The 21481-nt window shown below is 41.7% G+C and overlaps 1 protein-coding gene across 1 annotated transcript in view; it reads left to right on the top strand.

The window, feature by feature from the left end:
• Window positions 1-21481, top strand: part of rasgef1ba (RasGEF domain family, member 1Ba) — a 136344-nt gene that overhangs the window by 12852 nt on the left and 102011 nt on the right. Inside the window, exon 2 of the mRNA XM_060907255.1 lies at window positions 11251-11301. The gene's annotated coding sequence lies outside the window, so the exon portion shown is untranslated. The remainder of the gene's footprint in view (window positions 1-11250; window positions 11302-21481) is intronic.

The following is a 21481-nucleotide window of genomic DNA, read 5'->3' as shown; positions in this document are numbered from 1 at the left end:
AGATTTTTTTTTTAAAAATATCGCGTCCACATGGGCAACGGATCAGTAAAATATCAGGTTCATATGGCAACACAACGCTTGCTGAAAACGATGCAATACACATGCCACACCTCTATGTGCGCTGTAAGATGGTCCCATCGGAGACACCAGAACAATAGAAGAAGTAGACGCATGCGCATAAACCCCTTCTTCTGTAGCATCAGCCACATAAAGTTTTGATTATTAATCGGTAGCGTAAAATAGTATCTATTGTCTAAGACACTTATTTATATTTCATATTAAAACGTCAATGTAAATTAATACATAGAAAGCCTGGCCAGGCGCTGAACGTTCTTCTGCCTTCACTTTAAGAGAAATTCAGGGCGAGCATGAGCCTAGGTCCTTCCCTGTCACTGTCACACGCGCACACCTTCTCACTCCCTGTCCTATGGCTGTAGTCCCTTTAAATCACGTGCTCGTTTTTTGAATGGAGACGCGGAAAGAGGAATGAACGGGGGTAGATGAAAGCCGGTACGCCAACATTCTGAGATCCTCCAGAATTCTTTAATGGTCCGGAATAAATTGAATGCTACACGTTGATGGATTACTTTGTTCTTCTACGCCCTTTTTGAGGAATGTATTGTCGGACTTAAACCAACATCTGAAGAGGTGAAATCGCTCCTTTTTTTTCCCTATTTTTGCTGGCGGGATTGTCATGTGGTTGTGACGTCATCGTAAACAAATCCGTTCTACTCATCCAGATGACTTCGCAACAGCGCCGTTGCCAGATTTTTCCACTCTGGAACCCGTTCTCAAAAGATTTCGTTTTGGGGCACCCAAAACGCCGGTGCTGTGTGGACGCCAGGCCGAAACGATAAACAATTTTATCAGATTCACCTGAATCTGTTGCCGTGTGGACAGGGCCTCAGTTCACCTGCTGTTGTTTTGAAAGCAACGCCGATATTCTCGGGGTATTCATATTTCTGATGCATACAGTGGTGCTTGCAAATTTGTGAACCCTTTAGAATTTCCTATATTTCTGCATAAATATGACCTAAAACATCATCAGATTTTCACACAAGTCCTAAAAGTAGATAAAGAGAACCCAGTTAAACAAATGAGACAAAAATATTATACTTGGTCATTTATTTATTGAGGAAAATGATCCAATATTATATATCTGTGAGTGGCAAAAGAAGGTCCGGGTTCGAGCCCCGTGGTCGGCGAGGGCCTTTCTGTGAGGAGTTTGCATGTTCTCCCCGTGTCCGCGTGGGTTTCCTCCGGGTGCTCCGGTTTCCCCCACAGTCCAAAGACATGCAGGTTAGGTTAACTGGTGACTCTAAATTGACCGTAGGTGTGAATGTGAGTGTGAATGGTTGTCTGTGTCTATGTGTCAGCCCTGTGATGACCTGGCGACTTGTCCAGGGTGTACCTCGCCTTTCGCCCGTAGTCAGCTGGGATAGGCTCCAGCTTGCCTGCGACCCTGTAGAACAGGATAAAAATAGATAAATAAATAAAAATGAATGATAAATACAGTATGTTCACAAAAATGCCTGGTTAATCTGATTCTTGCTCTGATGCATATATGTTAGTTACAGAGAAATGTGCATGCGCAGTACCCAGAGCAACCTGGAATTTTTTTTCCTTTGTTTTTTGAGCCAACAACCGCAGATTATTTACAACATTTTTTGTCAGAGAACACATTTTGAATCCGTGTTTGAAAGGTCATTGATCCATTTCAGGTTTATGAATTTCTTCTTATTGAAGTAGATCGGTGCCTGGTCTTACATGACTGAAAATAACTGTCTGGGAGCATCGCCAGGATTGCTGCAGTGTGAGTGAGACTCACTTTACTATCAGGACTTTACTGTACAGAACAGAAAAACATTGCAAACCTTGAAGGAGAACTGAAGGCAAATTTTTATCATCAAAATTCTATTTCTCTCATTTTATTAAATATAGAAATGCATTTTTGATAGCTATTGTCACTGCTGTAGCAAGTTATGAGTGTTTGAAATATGCTCTGTAATATATCAGTCCAAATGTCAAAGCAATGGCCATAAACGAGATTCGTTGAGACCTGTGCGAGACATTGTAGGACGGAAGTAAAACGTACAGCGGAAATCAAAGTGACCAACATCTGCCAACATTATCAAAAGACGCGCGCGCCCTCTTTCGAATGCTGATGTAATCAAGTCAGAAGTTTTGTTTGTTTTGATAGCAATCAGGAACGTTTGAAAAAAGTAGGCAGTAATCGTCATTTAAACTCATTTCTATGCAATATTTCGTTTGGAAAACAGTTTTCAAAATGGCGGCACTGACACCTGGTTGATACTTCACGTTTCGAAGTCTCACACAAGTCTCGTGAAGATCGCGCGGATAAGCGACGCCTGCCGTGGACCAAACGAACTAAATTCAACATGACTAAAAACCGAATAGGCTGATGAGTATAATATTTACTTGCAATTAGTTGCCAATACGAGTCACGATATAAGGTTACTAAAACCGAAAATGTAATTGAATAACACGTTAATTAAGAAATAAAGCAAGTTTAAAAATGACTTCAGATCTCCTTTAATATGTAGAGCTGCAAGTTAGATCTTTTGCAGTTTTATCCACTGCATCTGTGAAAGACCTTTAATTACTTGTCCAGCATGTTGTTCCTGGAGGTGTAATGATGCACAAAATTCTAATTTTATACAGTGTGATATGACAGTGTCTTGATACGATACAATTTCCGCATAGCAAAAATAAGCATTGCGTGAATATGTATATGCCTTAAAACATTTAATCCTATAAAAGGGCAATAATTGAAACTTAATGTGTGATCTATTCAGACTCAAGCGTTGTATAATGAAGTAAAAGCTGTGCATTAGAATGGAACAGAATGAAACATGGCTAATTAAACATTAGCTCTCTTGCCACTGGTAGGCAGGGTTGACAGGTCTCAGCAAAATCTCCGATTCTGCTTTACATTACATTACATCACATTACATAAAATGGCATTTAGCAGACGCTGTTATCCAGAGCAACATAGAACAAGTGCAAAAGTCAGGGACACAAACTGCTCAACTTCTAGACAAGAAAGTTCTAGTACCAACTAAACAAATGACAGCAATATTTAGTGTGATATGTTGTTGAAATCCCAGTACTCAAACAACCAAGGAAATAAAACCAACCATATAAAGTATAACTAAATAGAGAACTCAGAACAGCTAACCCCAGGCTAGACCGTACACAGCCTGGGTTGGTCAAGACCGATATGCAGTTACACAGTGGGCAGGGAAGAAGGGGAGAGGTGCAGCCTGAAGAGGTGAGTCTTCAGTCTGTGCTTGAAGGTGGTCAAGGGAGTCGGCAGTTCTGACCTCAATGGGAAGGGAAGGTCATTCCACCGATGGGGAACCAGGATGGACGGTTGTCTTGAGCGGGCTGGGCAGGAGCAGAGAGGAGGAGGGCCAGGCGACCAGTAGTAGCGGAATTTTATTTTATTTTTTTTAATTCTTTCTCAAAAACTGCACAAAAAGAGCTGAAAGGATCCTAAACAGTTTAGTACTGGAAAAGGGACTCATATTTTTCCAAGTCTTTACACTTGAAACAAGTTCACCGTCGCACACACACATTTCTCATCTCATGTCATTATCTCTAGCCGCTTTATCCTGTTCTACAGGGTCGCAGGCAAGCTGGAGCCTATCCCAGCTGACTACGGGCGAAAGGCGGGGTACACCCTGGACAAGTCGCCAGGTCATCACAGGGCTGACACATAGACACAGACAACCATTCACACTCACATTCACACCTACGGTCAATTTAGAGTCACCAGTTAACCTAACCTGCATGTCTTTGGACTGTGGGGGAAACCGGAGCACCCGGAGGAAACCCACGCGGACACGGGGAGAACATGCAAACTCCGCACAGAAAGGCCCTCGCCGGACCCAGGGCTCGAACCCGGACCTTCTTGCTGTGAGGCGACAGCGCTAACCACTACACCACCATGCTGCCCCACACATATTTCTGATTTGTTGTTTCAAAATTAACCCAATTTGGCATAAATATCACAAACCTGGCAACCCGGCTGTCAATGTCAGTCTCAAAACCTGTTTTGTTTTGTGCCATGTCTAAAGCATAGGCCACTTTATTTCACATTCAGCTGTCCAGCAGAGAGAGAGAGAGAGAGAGAGAGTGTTATTAGTGCCAGTTATTTTTGCCAGTTATTTTAGTGGTGAAAAACACTGTGCTTAGGAGAAGCACATATATATTTTTGAATCCCAGTAGCTTCTCCTGAGTCAAGATAAACAGGAAACTTTTTTTTCCGAATTGTGAGTGTGATTAAATTTAAATGTTTATTCCACCTCATTGGTGTAGTGGTTACCGCTGTTGCCTCACAGCAAGAAGGTCCTGGGTTCGAACCCCGGGGCTGGCGAGGGCCTTTCTGTGTGGAGTTTGCATGTTCTCCCCGTGTCCGCGTGGGTTTCCTCCGGGTGCTCCGGTTTCCCCCACAGTCCAAAGACATGCAGGTTAGGTTAACTGGTGACTCTAAATTGACCGTAGGTGTGAATGTGAGTGTGAATGGTTGTCTGTATCTATGTGTCAGCCCTGTGATGACCTGGCGACTTGTCCAGGGTGTACCCTGCCTTTCGCCCGTAGTCAGCTGGGATAGGCTCCAGCTTGCCTGCGACCCTGTAGAACAGGATAAAGCAGCTAGAGATAATGAGATGAGATGAGACTTCTTTGACTTGATTTTTCAAGGAAAAAAGTTGAGAATATTTTTCAGAACCCAGGGGGAACTCTGCATAAATCTCATCTTCGGGCATCTTCTTTTCATCTTCTACCTGGCAACTCCATCTCCAGCATTCTTTTCCCAATATACCCTGGATCTCTCCTCTGTATGTGTCCAAACCATCTCAAGCTCGCCTCTCTCACTTTGTCTCCAAGCTGTCCTACATGTGCTGTCCTTCTAATATCTAATCCTGTCCAGCTTTGTCACTCCTAATGTGAATCTCAACATCTTCAGCTCCACTACCTCCAGTTCAGCGTCCTGTCTTTTTGACAGTGTCGCTCACTGTCTCCAAACCATACAACATCGCTGCTCTTACTACTGCCTTGTACACTTTCCCTTTCACTCTTACTGGCACCCTTCTGTCACAATTCACTCCTGACACTCTCCTCCGTCCATTCCAACCTGCTTGCACTCTTTTATGCACTCTCCATTACTTTGTACAGTTGACCCCAGATATTTGACCTCATCTACTTTGACCACCTCTGTTCCTTGCAGCTGTACTATTCCACTCTCCTCCCCCTCATTCACGCACATGTACTCCGTCTTGCTCCTCCTGACTTTCATTCCCCTTCTCTCTCGTGCAGACCTCCATGCCTCTAAGTTTTCTTCCACTTGCTCCCTGTTTTCACTACAGATCACAATATCATCTGCAAACGTCACTGTCCATGGAGACTCTTGCCTGATGTCGTATGTCAACCTGTCCATTACCATTATGATATAACTGCTGTTTCATTAATTGCTGAAGAGCATATGCTGCTAGATTTGCAGGTTCAGGCACTTTGTGTTCATGCTGTGTTGGCTTTTCCTTTATGTACGGGTAAGGCCTGGACTTTAATTAGCTAAACGAGCCCTGCTCTTCTGCATCGACATTAAAAGGAGATGATAGCCATTAATTTCTGTGAAGACATCTGCTCACACACACGTAATGAATTCAACTGTTTTATTGTCATCATTTTTCTCGTAGCTTGGTCATTAAATGCCACGGTTTTAAGGTCTCCAGTGATATGCAGTCCTTAGTGTGATGTGTTTGAGAAGGGTTGTTTAAGTAATTATTGATGAACATTATTTCCCCTTCTTTTACAGTACTAACATTTAATCACTAAGCAGATGCTTCTTATCCAGAGTGGCAAAAGACAAATGTAGACATGTTTAGGTGTGTGCTTTTATGGCTATCAACACCGAATATAAAATGTCGAGATACATGTTGTGTAGCATACTGGGAGAGATTTCACTCTCATCTTCACTAATGCAATGGTGATGACTGACGTGAAGATTTTTTTTTAACAAGACCTACTGCCGGTTCTGTTTTGACAGTGTGTTACATTTTTAAATATGGTATTTGTTATCACCTGTCAGTGTGTACACACACACACACACACACACACACACACACACACACACACACACACACACACACACACAAACAGAAAACAGCATAACCATGTGTCCAAAATCGCTCACTCGTTCACTACTCCCTACTCCCTATACAGGGAATTACTCCATAGAGGACTATATAATGAGCTCAGTGGTAAAATTTAAAAAACACTTTCAGACACTAGTCCGTCGCGCTGGTATTTACGTCATTACTGTCGCACAATTAAAACGTGCCAGGTCAGTCAGCTGGTGGGTTTTCAAAATAATAAATACATGCATGTATTTTTGTGATAAATACTGAGCGTATTTCCCACATTAATCAATCCAAAGTACCTGCATCTTTCAGTTTTTTTAAATCAAGGCTGAATACTTTCTTCTTTGCCGCTGCCTTTTATCAAATCAAATTTGAGACTTTTAATTTGATTTCTTTCAGCGCGACCGCAATGCATGATGGGATATATTGCTTGGTTAGTGACCATCGGTTGTACACTACTTTTCGTGATGCATTGTGGGATACTTTGAGTGCACTATATAGGGTGTAAATAATCCTCACTATCGTTTCGGACAGCACTACAAAATGGCGTCCTCACTATATAGTGCCCTATATAGTGAATAGGGAGCGATTTTGGACACAGGGATAGTCTTAGTCCAGATATACAAGGTGAAAGTGATGCCTATATTGTAAGCAGGCTTTTTGGAGGCTGTATCTAGCCACCCTAAAAAAATCTGCATGTTCTCCAGTACCTGTGTGGGTTTCCTCTGGGTGCTCCAGTTTCCTTCCAGAGTACAAAAGTTGCTTTTACACAGGCACTTGCGCTGGCACAAGCTATTCTCGGAAGAAGATGCCCTGGCGCAACTGCCGGTGTAAATACGATTTGTTCTGGATCAATTTGACACCGGTGGGTGCAACTTGTTCCACTTTATGAGGTGGTATAACTTGTTCCAGAGCATCTTGTTCTGGGTGTAACTTGTTCCTGCTTACCGTCTACACACAATCAGTGGTAAGTAAGAGGGTTTACGCGTGTGCGGTAGCGTTCATCCGAGTCATATATCATCCAGATAAGATGACCCATGTGACCTCAACGACTCTCCTTAGGGTTGATTTTGGTCCACTAGAGGATAAATAGGCGACACGGTGGTGTAATGGTTAGCACGGTCGCCTCACAGCAAGCAGGTTCTGGGTTTGAGCCCAGCAGTCGGTGGGGACCTTTTTGTGCAGAGTTTGCATGTTCTCCCCGTGTCTGCATGGGTTTCTTCTGGGTGCTCCGGTTTCCCCCACAGTCTAAAGACATGCAGGTTAGGCTAATTGGTGGCTCTAAATTGACCATAGGTGTGAATGGTTGCAAGGAGAAAACCTCTGTAATAATCTGGTAGAAGGCAATGGGAAACCACTACTGTAATGTTCCGTAGACACTTTGATGGCTGAAGCTATCAGAGTGGCCATGTCACTGTAATGATATGCCAAAATGGATGCAGAGGATAAATACCTGAAACTCCCCACTAGTCAGTCAGAACTAAAGAAGCCTTTCGGACGAAAAGTGAAATGTCTTCAAGGATTTCAAGCACGTCCACTTGCCTTCTTTAGCACCTATGGATCTGGATAAGACCGCTTCACGGCAAATTCAATGGTCAGTTCTTCTCAATTGCTTTTCCTTGTCAAACTTCTCTGCCTTTAAATGATGGAGTCATGCAATTCCCAAGCCAATCGCAGTGATAACTGGACTAAAGAAGAAGTTCTTACCCTTATCCAATTGTGAGGAGATGCAGATCATTGTTTTAGAAGAAGAAACCTTTATTTGTCACATGCACACTTCAAGCACAGTGAGATTCATCCTCTGCATTTAACCTATCTGAAGCAGTGAACACACACACACACACATCCAGAGCAGTGGGCAGCCATACTACAGTGCCCAGGGAGCAGTCAGGGGTTCGGTACCTTGCTCAAGGGCACTTCAGCCCATGGCCACCCCATGTTAACCTAACTGCATGTCTTTGAACTGTGGGGGAAACCGGAGCACCCAGAGGAAACCCACGCAGACACAGCGAGAACATACAAACTCCACACAGAAAGGTCCTCACCGGCCGCTGGGCTCGAACCCAGAACCTTCTTGCTGTGAGGCAACAGAGCTAACCACTACACCACCGTCATTGTTTGCCTTTTCAATTTAAAATTCATCTAAAAGAGCTGACTCAAAGAGTTGAATTATTCCCTGAATGACACATCACTCAGAGTGAATCAGTTTTCCGGAAGTGAAAGTTGGATTTACCGCCGAACCACCAAGCATTTAAACAGAAACAAGTAGCGAGAGGACAATAAAGCAAGTTAAAAACAAACGTCTGATCACTGATTTGCCATGTGCACTTTTGTGTTGACCTGTCTAACCTTCAGTTTGCCACCGATAGAGAGTGAGAGTGTAAACATGAACTAAAGTGGGTGCAACTTGTTCCAGGTGCAACTTGTTCCCACTGCCTGTGTAAAAAGCACAAAAGACATACAGCAGTTCAGCTGGCTACTCTAAATTGCCCATAAGTACGAATGTGTGTATGTGTGTGTATGTGGCCCATTCTATAATTGCGGGTACATTTCAAGTGTTGACTCTGTCGTCAACTCTGTTACCGTTAAACTGGGCAATCCATTAACGGAATCGATGACAACAGAGTTGACATTTTCCACCATTTTGTGTCTTTAACTCCACACGCTAACCTCAAACTAGCTACCACATGGCATGTATAAAAAGAGAATTTTATGGATTTTAATAATATTATTGTTTTTTAAAAAAATGAGTGAGACATTCACTCCAATATCACAACAAGTGTTGCCAGGCAAAACAAACCTCGCCCAGTAGCACTTATGATCAATATGAAAGAAGATATCGCAAAAAAAATAGGTACCCTATGGGTACATGTGACTACTGCTTATAATCAATCAAAGTACTTCCCACACCATGTGGTGCATAGGGTGGCGCCGATCTCTGTAGCCCTCAGCTTCTCGCCTATTACATAGCTAGGGTTACAGTGGGGGGCTAGTCCTCTGGTAACCGTGAGAGTTTGACTCCCCACTCACGTCTGTATTGCAGCATGCCTTGCCAGATGGCAGTAGGTACCATTTTTATGAAGGTCTTTGGTATGACCCAACCATGAGTAGAACTCGCAATCTCCTGATTGAGAGGCGGACATGCTAACCACTAGGCCAACTCACGGTATTCCCTGCCTATAAATAAAACTGTTTCTGATACCATGTCCATACAGTAAATATAGCATATATATTTATTCGATGAGGCAGTAGCCACAAAAATTAAGTGTAATCCAAAAATGAACAATTTAAAAATCACAGAAGTAAAATATGCCAAGTGTCTGTACTTTATATTATTCTACTCTTACCTCTTACAGTTTTCGAAACTGAAACCTTCGAACTGAGGCTGACATACACACGCTGTCTCCATGACTGAAACTCTTATTTCCCGGAAATGGCCTGGCGCTAAAGCTCAGTGGAACGCACTTTCCATCTGTAATAAGCATAAACATGTCTGAAAGTTGGGCGGCATGGTGGTATAGTGGTTAGCGCTGTCGCCTCACAGCAAGAAGGTCCGGGTTCGAGCCCCGTGGCTGACGAGGGCCTTTCTGTGCGGAGTTTGCATGTTGTCTGCGTGGGTTTCCTCTGAGTGCTCCGGTTTCCCCCACAGTCCAAAGACATGCAGGTTAGGTTAACTGGTGACTCTAAATTGACCGTAGGTGTGAATGGTTGTCTGTGTCTATGTGTCAGCCCTGTGATGATCTGGCGACTTGTCCAGGGTGTACCCTGCCTTTCGCCCGTAGTCAGCTGGGATAGGCTCCAGCTTGCCTGCGACCCTGTAGAACAGGATAAAGCAGCTAGAGATGATGAGATGAGATGTCTGAAAGTGATTTCTTTAGTCTAGTCCATTTATTTCAAATGGTGAACCGAATTGTATGCACTCACCGGTCATTTTAAGCGGAACATGTGTATGCGCATGCGCAGTGCACGATAGTTACACTTAGATTCTTACAGCACGATGACATAGTGGCTAGCGCCTCTATATGAGGCAGTAGACACAACAAAAATGATTTTGACCTTTTTGGTGACCTTGACCAGATGACTCTCAAAATGTTGGAGGTTCTATTTGAGACTAATGCCCATCTATCCTGAAAGTTTCATGAAGATTGATCCAGCCGTTTTCTCGTAATATCATTTAAAAAACCAAAACAAAACAAAGAAACCCGACCGAAAACAATACCTCGCCCCGCTTACTCTGTAGCAGTCAAGGTAATAACAGATTTGACAAATAATTAATCTACTGTTGGTGTATCCTCAATATTTTGTTCAAATTAATGAGATAAGAAACATAACAAGGCCTCACTGCCTTTCTGAAGTTTCCCACCAGAGGAAGTGACATCACTCAGTGCAGGTGTCATGCGTATTATTAAAAGTCTTTGTGGATTTTAGGCAGTTTTATAACAGAGTTAACAGAGTTGACAATAACATTGGGACGGATAAAAATATAGATTTTTTTATGACTGAAATTTCACATAATACAGAAAATAGACTTTCTATGCAATTGATTTCAAAACATTTAATCAAATAAGCCCCCAAAAAACCGATTGTTAGACTGAATCGCTTCATGCTTATTCGAGTTGAATGTATGAATCAGGAGTCGAAGACAGCCAATAATGTGGGGGGAGGGGTGGGAGTCATTTAGTTAATGTTTTTATGGATAAATTGGGTCTAAAATGTACATCAAGCATTGCTATTGGTGGAAGTTTGTCATAATCTGCATTATTGCTCAAAACTGATTCAGTAAAGATTTCTTTTGTGGAAAATAACAAAAGGTTTATCTCGGAGATGCGAACTGTACCCTGAATTCTAGAATGACCCATGTGTGTATATGGTTGTTCGTCTCCGTGTTAGTTTGGTAATCTATCCAGGGTGTACCTTGCCTCTCGCCTGAAGTCAGCTGGGACTGGCTCCAGCTCATCCACGACCCGCATTGGATAAGCGACGTAGATGATGGATGGATGTTTACAGTACTGTATATGAAAAGCTCGTTATTAGATAATTATAATTTCAATTCAGTACATTAACTTTAATTCCTTCTTTTTTGCAGCCTACCGTCTTTGGGACATTGATTGATAAGCCACTGTCTGACTGCAACTCAGTAAGTGAATTAATGTGTCAGTTGATATTTAGATTTTGACCTAAATTCTACAGTCAGTCAGTTATATTTGAAGCCTGATGATAAGCTTTTTATGTCTGCATTCTTGTTTAGCTTCTTTATTTGACTTCCTATAGGAATTTATTCAAATTTTTTCTGTTATATTTTAGTTGTAGGGTGGCACGCTGGTGTAGTGGCTAGCACTGTCGCCTCATAGCAAGAAGGTCCGGGTTCGAGCCCCATGGCCGGTGAGGGCCTTTCTGTGCGGAGTTTGCATGTTCTCCCCGTGTCCACGTGGGTTTCCTCCGGGTGCTCCGGTTTCCCCCACAGTCCAAAGACATGCAGGTTAGGTTAACTGGTGACTCTAAATTGACCGTAGGTGTGAATGTGAGTGAGAATGGTTGTCTGTGTCTATGTGTCAGCCCTGTGATGACCTGGCGACTTGTCCAGGGTGTACCCCACCTCTCGCCCATAGTCAGTGGGATAGGCTCCAGCTTGCCTGCGACCCTGTAGAACAGGATAAAGCAGCTAGAGATAATGAGATGAGATATTTTAGTTGTCTTGTAAATGAAAATGTTAGCATACTAATGATTCAGATGTCTAGACCATGAAAAGTGATCTTTTTATTGTTAAACTGTATTAATTGCCATTGTTGAATGTTTCTGAAAATCGTTTATTGATGTGAGACTAAATAATGTACCATTTGAGATGCTGACTTACAACAGTCAGTGTCTGACTAATGCAAATGTCAGTGGTTGGCATCCCAGCAACTTAATTATCACCAGCAAAGGACATAATGAAGCATTCCTGCTCTTGGCAAGTTAAGCACATTAGATGGAGACAAAGTTGGTCCAGGGTCTGAGAGAAACATTCTGTAAATGCTGCCAAGGGGCAAATGACTTATTCAGTTACTGAAACACAAGGGCCCATGCACAGCTCATTTATTCATTTATCAGGTAAATACTTCAGCAGATATTATGGTCTAAGATGTCACTCACCTTAGAGACTGTTTGACATCGAGCATTGAGTGATTTGTCAGCAGTTTGGCATTCGTTCTGGTGATGATAGAAATCAGATGTGCAGTTCGGGCTCAAGCACAAACCCTTCTGGACAGTTTGTTCTACATTTTGCTTTCTTTTTTTTAAACTTTCACACACACTTGAGCAATAAATTAGATTAAAAAAAAAGCCTCAAAAGTCTGGGATTTAACACTGCCTGCCATGAAAAGGTTCTTTCTTTTTGGGTTCATGCTCATGCCAAAATGGAAACGGTCACCAGACAAGAAGATGGGTGCCAATTAAAAAGTGTTAATGGAGTTGGAGGGCAGTTTTTGCCCCTACAGAGGATGTTAACAGTATGAGGTCTTATCTGATTATCCCACTGGAGAGGCAACAGCCACTTTTTCCTCAACCTAATATAACCTCGGAGGATCGGGCAGGTTTAGAGACGTGTTAAGACAGAGGTGAATCTGTGCCTGAGATTATGTTAACGTATGAATGTTGAACAATCGCTCTCTCCACAGGATTGCACACCAGAGGAAGTCGATGCACAAGATTAGTGTAGAGGGCTGAAGGCCAGTGAGAGGAGCTTAAAGGATTAAATTAATAACACCAAAAGCCAAATTGATTTCCTTTAGCAAGGTGCTTGTTCTTTGCAAGCATCAATCTTGTAACTGGCATGGTCTGTGAACACAGGCAACATGTATGATGCCTCATTTAAAAAAAAATACTCCAAGTCATACAGTGTAGTGTCACATACATTTCAAATGATTGAGCTAGTGATGAGTAAAGTGCTTAAAATTATGATATGATATACAACAAATCCACATAACAAAACACAACATGTTTGAAGCAGAAGTCTTGTGCAATTCCAGATGTTTTGGCATACAGCTATCAGCCAACACAGGACCACCTGCTGCTGTTAAATGACTTGATTTCCAGTCTAAATTAAATATTTCATCATCCAAGCCTGTTACTGTCATTGACAGTTCCATTTTCTTCCAAATCCTTGAATGATTTCGTCTTCCTGTAAAAAACAAGAATCATCAAACCATACAAGACATACCGCATTAATCAGCAATGATAGACTATTTGTCTGGCATTAGTGTATCATGATTTGATTGTTGATTGACCAGCTGCCTGAGGTTATTAGTCATGACTGGTATCCAATAGCAACCGACTAGCCGAGCATGCTGGGAGGGCGGAATGGTAGAATTTTAATGAGTGCTTGTTGGCTGAGGAGGGAATGATTTCTCATCTGCTTTAGCCACCAGCTTAAGACAGACCTAATCATCAAACCCACTGGCCTTCTGTCATCTGTATGACAATCTGGAACCTGATAAAACACAGTACTGTGCAAAAGTCTTAGGCACACGTAAAGAAATGCTGTAGACCAAAAATGGCTTAAAAATAATGAAATGAAGTGAAAGGTTTCAACTTTCAATTGAATTTTTTTTTAACCCTCATCCTACCATGCTATTTTACACCTTAATCTTACCATGTGGGGTCCGTTTGGACCCCAATACTTTTCTTTAAAATTAAAGCTTATAAAGACAAAATCACCAGATAAGTTTTGTTCAGAACATCTTGTATTAATAACAGCAATACACTAAAGGGCCCAAGGCATAAAGAACACACTTAACCTTCATCCTACCAGCCAATTTTACATACACAAACTACCAGGCGGGGTCCGTATGGACCCCAGGAGGGAATACTTTGAAATCAATGCAGTAAGAACCAATTCAATGCAGCAAACAGACATAACTTTATTGAAGAACAAAATCCACTATGGCTGAATATCAATGATGTATTATAAATGCAATAACATTGCAATAATATTGCAATAACTAGCATACATGTAGCAAATTATAGCGCCACAAAAAAAATTGGCATTATATACATGATTTTTGCAGCTCATGCAACTGTAAAACATTCTGGATTACAACTTAGGTCTTTTCTTACAGAATTTAAAACAAAAAAAGTAATTGTAAAATAATTTAGGGCTTTTGTTTTGCAGCCTGTGCTTATTGCAGCAGTGGGGTCCACACGGACCCCAAGAAGGAATGCCTTGGTAGTTTCATTATGGAACATAAAAGAAATAAAAGAAGTTAACTTTCAGTGTGCTATTCAATTATAAAATGAAAGACAGATAAACTTTACTCTGGGGTCCGGTTGGACCCCAGTAACAAATTAATTATACCTTCACAATGCAAAAAGCTGATCTTCCGGTGCTTTAGTGTTTTGATTAAGACATAAATTCCGACAAATTCATAAAACGGTGAGGCAGTATGTCACATATTTTTAAAATGGCAAACAAACATATAGGTGCGGGGTCCAGATGGACCCCACTTGGTAGGATGAAGGTTAATAAACAACAGTAAGCAATAATAAATGAAACAAAGTCAATATTTGGTGTGAGACGACCCTTTGCTTTAAAAAAATATATATATAGTCGTCTCAGGTACAGTGAGTGCAGTTTTATGCGGAAATGAGCTGTAGGTTTTACTGAGCATCTTACAGAACCACCCACAGTTCTTCTGGACACTTTGTCGCACTCGCTTCTTCATTTTGCACCAAAACCCAGTAGCCTTCATTATGTTTTCTTCCTTAATCTGAAAAGTGCTCTCTTATGTAATATGCTGCTCAGATACAAACTTTTTTTTTCTGTAACATTTAATTTTGTGCTGGAAAACAAACGTTTGGACTCTAAAATGTTTCGGTACTGACTCGATAATGTAGAAGTCATCAAATAGAAATCGATAACAAAGTTTGTATGAAAAAACAAATAGAGTGCCTTTGCACAGTATGGTATATCCAGTATTCTTTAATCCTTAAGAAACAAGAGATTCTTATTCATAATATGGATTTAGGAATAATATTAATAGAGTTTTATTATTCATTATACTACAGCATTGTTGAAGTCTCTGATCCGATTGGTCAGAAGGGGTTCATGTGTTTTCTGTAACAGCAGCTCTGACAATAATTCCAGCTGTAATTCAAATGATAGGTTTATATTAATATTCTTGTTCTCGGAACGGTGATGTTTGTACGATTGGATTTCCATCACTCATTTCCATGTTGTGTCAATGGCATCATGTCACCATGTGGGTCAATTAACCTGTCAGAGTGGCCCCTGATTCTGATTTGTGAGCTAGGCAGATTTCTTCCTGGGCTCCCACTCAGAAGTATGAGATGGAGAGTTAGACTGACTTCAGCTTTCCCCACCAGAAGGAAGGGGGAGTGTGGGAATCTATTATCTCTCATTTGTACAGGACAAACACAATTAGTAAAAAAAAGTCAGAGGAGAAACATGCAAAAGATATATATATTAGTGCTGTCAAAAATGTCGCGTTATTAACGCGTTAACTTGACTCAATTTTAACGGCAATAATTTTATCACGAGATTAACGCTCTGTGACATGATGTAGGTTTTTCATAAGCTTTTGAAACTGCCAGGAACTTGGAACAGAGACTTTGCTTAGAAAAACGATAGCAGCTAGACTGTAATGCCACGCCCCACACAGCCAGAGTCCTCTGCCCTCCCCCGAAGAGCCACGGTGCTCGGCTTAGGTTTCGTTTTCCCATCGGCGGCTCCAGCCCAACTTTGCAGTGGCTGTGACAAGACGTGTTATGCTCTGCAATAAAAAAAAAAACATTGGTACAACCAGTGTTCGAACTATGCCGATATTTTCGGGGGATCCCTTTTTTTCCCTTGGGGGGGGGTGCTTGCGCTTGTCTCAGAGCGCGGATCTCTATCGCGCGCTCACTTCGGATATGCAAATGCTTCCCGTTACACACGATTGCTATGTCAATAAACATCATTTTGCCAGTATTTTAGAGACCCCCCAACATTTCCCAAATTATGTTTTCAAGGGATCTCATGTCTGTTTCAGGGGATCTCGGATCCCCCGAGTACCCCCGTAGTTCGAACGGTGAGCAAGCCCATTCACTTTTTTATGCTGATAAGAGAATTACAATGGTTTTTCATGTGACAAAAATGTGCGATTAAATTGCGATTAATCGCGAGTTAACTATGACAGTCGCGACATTAATCGCGATTAAATATTTTAATCGCTTGACAGCACTAATATATATATATATATATATATATATATATATATATATATATATATATATATATATATATATATAACATTTTCCAGCTGGGAGGTCGATATCATGAAATACCATGACTGAGGTCTTGAAAATACTGACCGAGGCCTCTGGGCTGAGGTCAGTATTCTCAAGGCCAAGGTCACGGTATTTCACGATATGGACCGACATTAAGCTGGTAAATCATATATTTATTTTTTTCTTTACCAAATTCTAACAGAAAATGAGAGTGCCCGAAAGGGAAACCATAATTAGAACAAACCTGCTATAAGCTCATCAAAAACCTGTTTGACAAGCTACGTCAGCTCGGAATTTTCCGAAAAGAAAACTTGATCTAGATCACTTCCCTGATCTAGGCGACAAAAATGTTGACAAAAAATTGCTACTATGTTTGTTGTTGTTGTGAACAAGCGAGTCGCCAAAAGTCCGTAACCGAGGTCTGGATCGTAGGATTCCGGACCGCTTGCGAGCCAATCAGAGCGCACGATTTGATGGAAACCGGACTGCGAAAAAATAAATACAGTTATGTCATCTTTTTATAATTATAATATTATGCGTGTAATGAAATAAGCTAGTATAAACACTCATGTTTGTTAGCCTGTGTTGCTTGCTATGCTATTACATATAGGGTGACATTATTACGTTTTCTGTCAAACTACCTTACATAACATTAGATATAATTTCAGTTTCTTCATCATTTCATGTGTATAGACTGCAGCAAAAATTATTGCATTCTTCTTCCTCTTCTTCTTCTTCTTCTTCTTCTTCTTCATCCAGCACTACTGCCAGGTCGGGGTCCATGTGGACCCTACTGATCCACATGTCATATTAATTGGCACATAATTTTCCGTCGGATGCCCTTCCTGCTGCAACCTTCCCGTTTCTGGGCTTGGGAAACAACCATTCACACACATTCACACCTATGGGAAATTTAAAGTAGCCAATTAGCCTAACTGCATGTCTTTGGACTTTGGGGGAAACCGGAGCACCCGGAGGAAACCCATGCAAATGATTAGCATATTATTGATTATTAATTTCATTGAGGTAACATCATAAAGGTTTTCTGTGATTGTCCTGACTAGGTCCTGAGCTCAGTAAGGGGAATTTGCAATGATGTATGCTAACTTAAATTAGCATATTATGGTGATATTTTGCATCTTTTGTGATATATTGAGTCTTTTGGTGTGTCCGATGCCTAGAATTAGCCAAGCAGGTTGTATGGTTCATTTGGTTTCTATTCTGAATTATTTATTTGTGATTTGTGCTGTTCCAAAGGTCTGGATAAAAATTACAGTTAGTACAGAATAGTGCGTGCTTTTATTTTTGGCATGCTAGAACCGCCACTACTTGTTCTAATATGTTATAATTTCTGTAGTAACAGCAGCTCATTCACAGGGACTTGTGTGGGAGAGGCTTCACATAATCTAACGCTAACAAAAATGGATTAAAAATGTGCTGTTATTTCACAATAGCCAAAAAAAAACATACTTATGTCGAGATTTATTTGTAGGAGACATTTATTTTACATTTATGGAAGGAGTCTCCAGTGTCAGAGCCCTGTAACAGTTTTCCCACCATGGGGAAGTCTTCAGGACAGAGGACTTTGCATGTTCTGGTTTCTCTGTAACACAGCAAGCTGCATTTTTGGCTTATTAACTTCAAGCCAAAAATGGAGCACTTCATGGGGAAGCCATGGTTCTAATGGTTAGAGAAGCAGCTTTGGGACCAAAAGGTTGCTGGTTTGAGTCCCTGGACCAGCAAGACTGGCTGAAGTGCCCTTGAGCAAGGTACAGTACCTAACCCCCAACTGCTCCGGCAAGAGTGGTGGTGTACCTTGTGTCTGATTAGCCAAAGAAAAACTGATGATGTGATTATCGGTGCCAAAACTAAGGCCCTGTCCACACGGCAACGGATTCACATGAATCTGATAAAATTTTTTATCGTTTCGGCCTGGCGTCCACACGGCACCGGTGTTTTGGGTGCCCCAAAACGATATTTTTTGAGAACGGGTTCCAGAGTGGAAAAATCTGGCAACGGCGCCGTTGCGAAGTCGTCTGGATGAGTAGAACAGATTTGTTTACGATGACGTCACAACCACATGACTAGAACAAGCAGCACTCTCGCGCGCATCATTCGTGCATCATCTGTCACTTCTGTTCACTGCTTTTTTAATGTACAAATCACTTTTGTATACAGTATTCTTTAGTGTGGATTTAGTAAACTGTGTGGGTGTTGTACATAGATAAGTGACTCAAACCATTTCTTGCCTGCTTTCTATTGGATAAGAATCTTTTGAAATTGTTTACACATTAACCTGACTGACCTGCCAGACAGACAATTTACACCTGCTTTGATGAACAGAAAGTACAGCCTTCCACACAAAGCAACAGTTACCCGACTATAATGGAGGCAGAGGGGAAAAGGGTCAGAAGACCCTTGTTTTGTATGAACCACTGCATTGCATTCACTTTTGTATACAGCTTTTCTTTTAAATAAACAAGTAACTGAACCATTTCTTGAATTTCTTTTTTTATTGGATAAGACTGCTTTTCAAAATGTTCACACACAATATAAAAAGTTATATAAATTATATAAAAATGCTTTTCAAAATGTTCACACACAATAAGAAAATTAAGTTATATAAAACTATGCACACTAATAAAACTAATTTGTACACACAGAAGGCACGATTTCCTCGCGTAGTCGCAGCCATCTTCTTCTTGTTGTTGTGTGCTTGTTCCTGTGAGTGCTTCACGCCGGGTAGAGGAAGGGGTTTATGCGCATGCGTCCTACTTCTTCTATTGTTCTGGTGTCTCCGATGGGACCGGCTTACAGCGCACGTAGAGGTGTGGCATGTGTATTGCATCGTTTTCAGCAAGCGTTGCGTTGCCATATGTACCTGATATTTTACTGATCCGTTGCCCATGTGGACGCGATATTTTTTTTTTACCCGCTAAAAAAAAAATCTCGTTGCCGTTGTCGTGTGGATGTAGCCTAAATCTAACTAGCTTCAAGAGAGTGAGGAAAAAAGGGAGGATCATAAAGAAATGACTGTTGAATTTGTCTTAGAGATATTCTACAACATTAAATGCAACTATAAACGGCTAAAAAGCATGAAATGTCGTTCATTAACAAATTAAAAATTGTAAACATTGGTGAATTGATGTGATATCTCATCTCATCTCATTATCTCTAGCTGCTTTATCCAGGGTCACAGGCAAGCTGGAGCCTATCCCAGCTGACTACGGGCGAAAGGCGGAGTACACCCTGGACAAGCCGCCAGGTCATCACAGGGCTGACACATAGACACAGACAACCATTCACACTCACATTCACACCTACGGTCAATTTAGAGTCACCAGTTAACCTAACCGGGCGGCACGGTGGTGTAGTGGTTAGCGCTGTCGCCTCACAGCAAGAAGGTCCGGGTTCGAGCCCCGTGGCCGGCGAGGGCCTTTCTGTGTGGAGTTTGCATGTTCTCCCCGTGTCTGCGTGGGTTTCCTCCGGGTGCTCCGGTTTCCCCCACAGTCCAAAGACATGCAGGTTAGGTTAACTGGTGACTCTAAATTGACCGTAGGTGTGAATGTGAGTGTGAATGGTTGTCTGTGTCTATGTGTCAGCCCTGTGATGACCTGGCGACTTGTCCAGGGTGTACCCCGCCTTTCGCCCGTAGTCAGCTGGGATAGGCTCCAGCTTGCCTGCGACCCTGTAGAACAGGATAAAGCGGCTAGAGATAATGAGATGAGAATGAGATGAGTTAACCTAACCTGCATGTCTTTGGACTGTGGGGGAAACCGGAGCACCCGGAGGAAACCCACGCGGACACGGGGAGAACATGCAAACTCCACACAGAAAGGCCCTCGCCGGCCACGGGGCTCGAACCCGGACCTTCTTGCTGTGAGGCGACAGTGCTAACCACTACACCACCGTGCTGCCCCTTGATGTGATATAAGAAGAATAAATCATTTTAAAACACGCTGTTATTGGAAAATAATCCACTTTTGTATCACACCACCCTGTCATGGATTATTGTCCTGTGTTCTTATTTGTGATAACTGGATTCCTGAGATTTAAATGACTGTGATAGTTGGTGTCAGGTTCTGCCCCCAAGCCCCGCTGAGTATAGTATTTATACACTGTGTAGCAGTGCATTAGGAAGTCCCTATTCGTTTTAATTCTCCAGTGGCATACATATTGATTCAGCATCTGTTGCTGTATTGTCGTTTCCCCTTGAGTGCTCACCAATCAGTGCAGGTTTTTCTAGGTCAGCAGTCACTACCCATCACACTCGTTCATTTGATGTAATGTAACAGACTGGATCGCCATGGCAACAACAAAAAATACTTTTTTATGCCTGTATGCCTTTCCTTAGAAAGAGGAGATTTCCTCAGAGGGACCCTGATATAACACAGGATTGTGTAGCACTGGAAAGATTTCGCCTCAGTGGTGGACGGTCATAAAAAATTTCATATAATATACAATACTGAAAAGATTGACTGAAGCAAGTCTGTGTGTGCATGCACGGCAAAATGATCTGCCAGTGGAATAAGACAGCGTAAGCTTGGAATATATCTACAAATAGGCTTTAATGGTGTTATTTTTGTGAGATAATAATCTCCTAATGAGAAATATATGATAACGTTTTTCCTTTATTCAAGATATTTTTACCTACTAAGATATAATTATTTGCAGTGTGCACGGTTTATCTGTCAGATTTCTTTTGGCTATTGCTTTATTTTTTGCATTTCTTGAGTACAAGAACATTGGAAAAAATAAAAAAATTAAAATAGATCCATGGATGTGGCATGATAGTGTAGTGGTTAGCACTGTCGCATCACAGCCAGAAGGTCCTGGGTTCGAGCCCCGTGGCTGAGTTTGCATGTTGCCATATGTACCTGAAATTTTACTGATCCGTTGCCCATGTGGATGTGATATTTAAAAAAAAAAATCTCGTTGCCGTTGTCGTGTGGATGTAGCCTTAGTTCCAGTGAAGGGAAACTGTGCTTTTACAGCATACAAAAACATTCTGTACAAATGTGTGGTTCCAACTTTGTGGCAACAGTTTGGAGAAG

This window comes from Neoarius graeffei, chromosome 24, assembly GCF_027579695.1.
Source record: "Neoarius graeffei isolate fNeoGra1 chromosome 24, fNeoGra1.pri, whole genome shotgun sequence".
NCBI classification, from domain to species: Eukaryota; Metazoa; Chordata; class Actinopteri; order Siluriformes; family Ariidae; genus Neoarius; species Neoarius graeffei.
The sequence above is the reverse complement of the archived record's forward strand: the minus strand, read 5'-3'. Positions and strand labels throughout refer to the sequence as shown.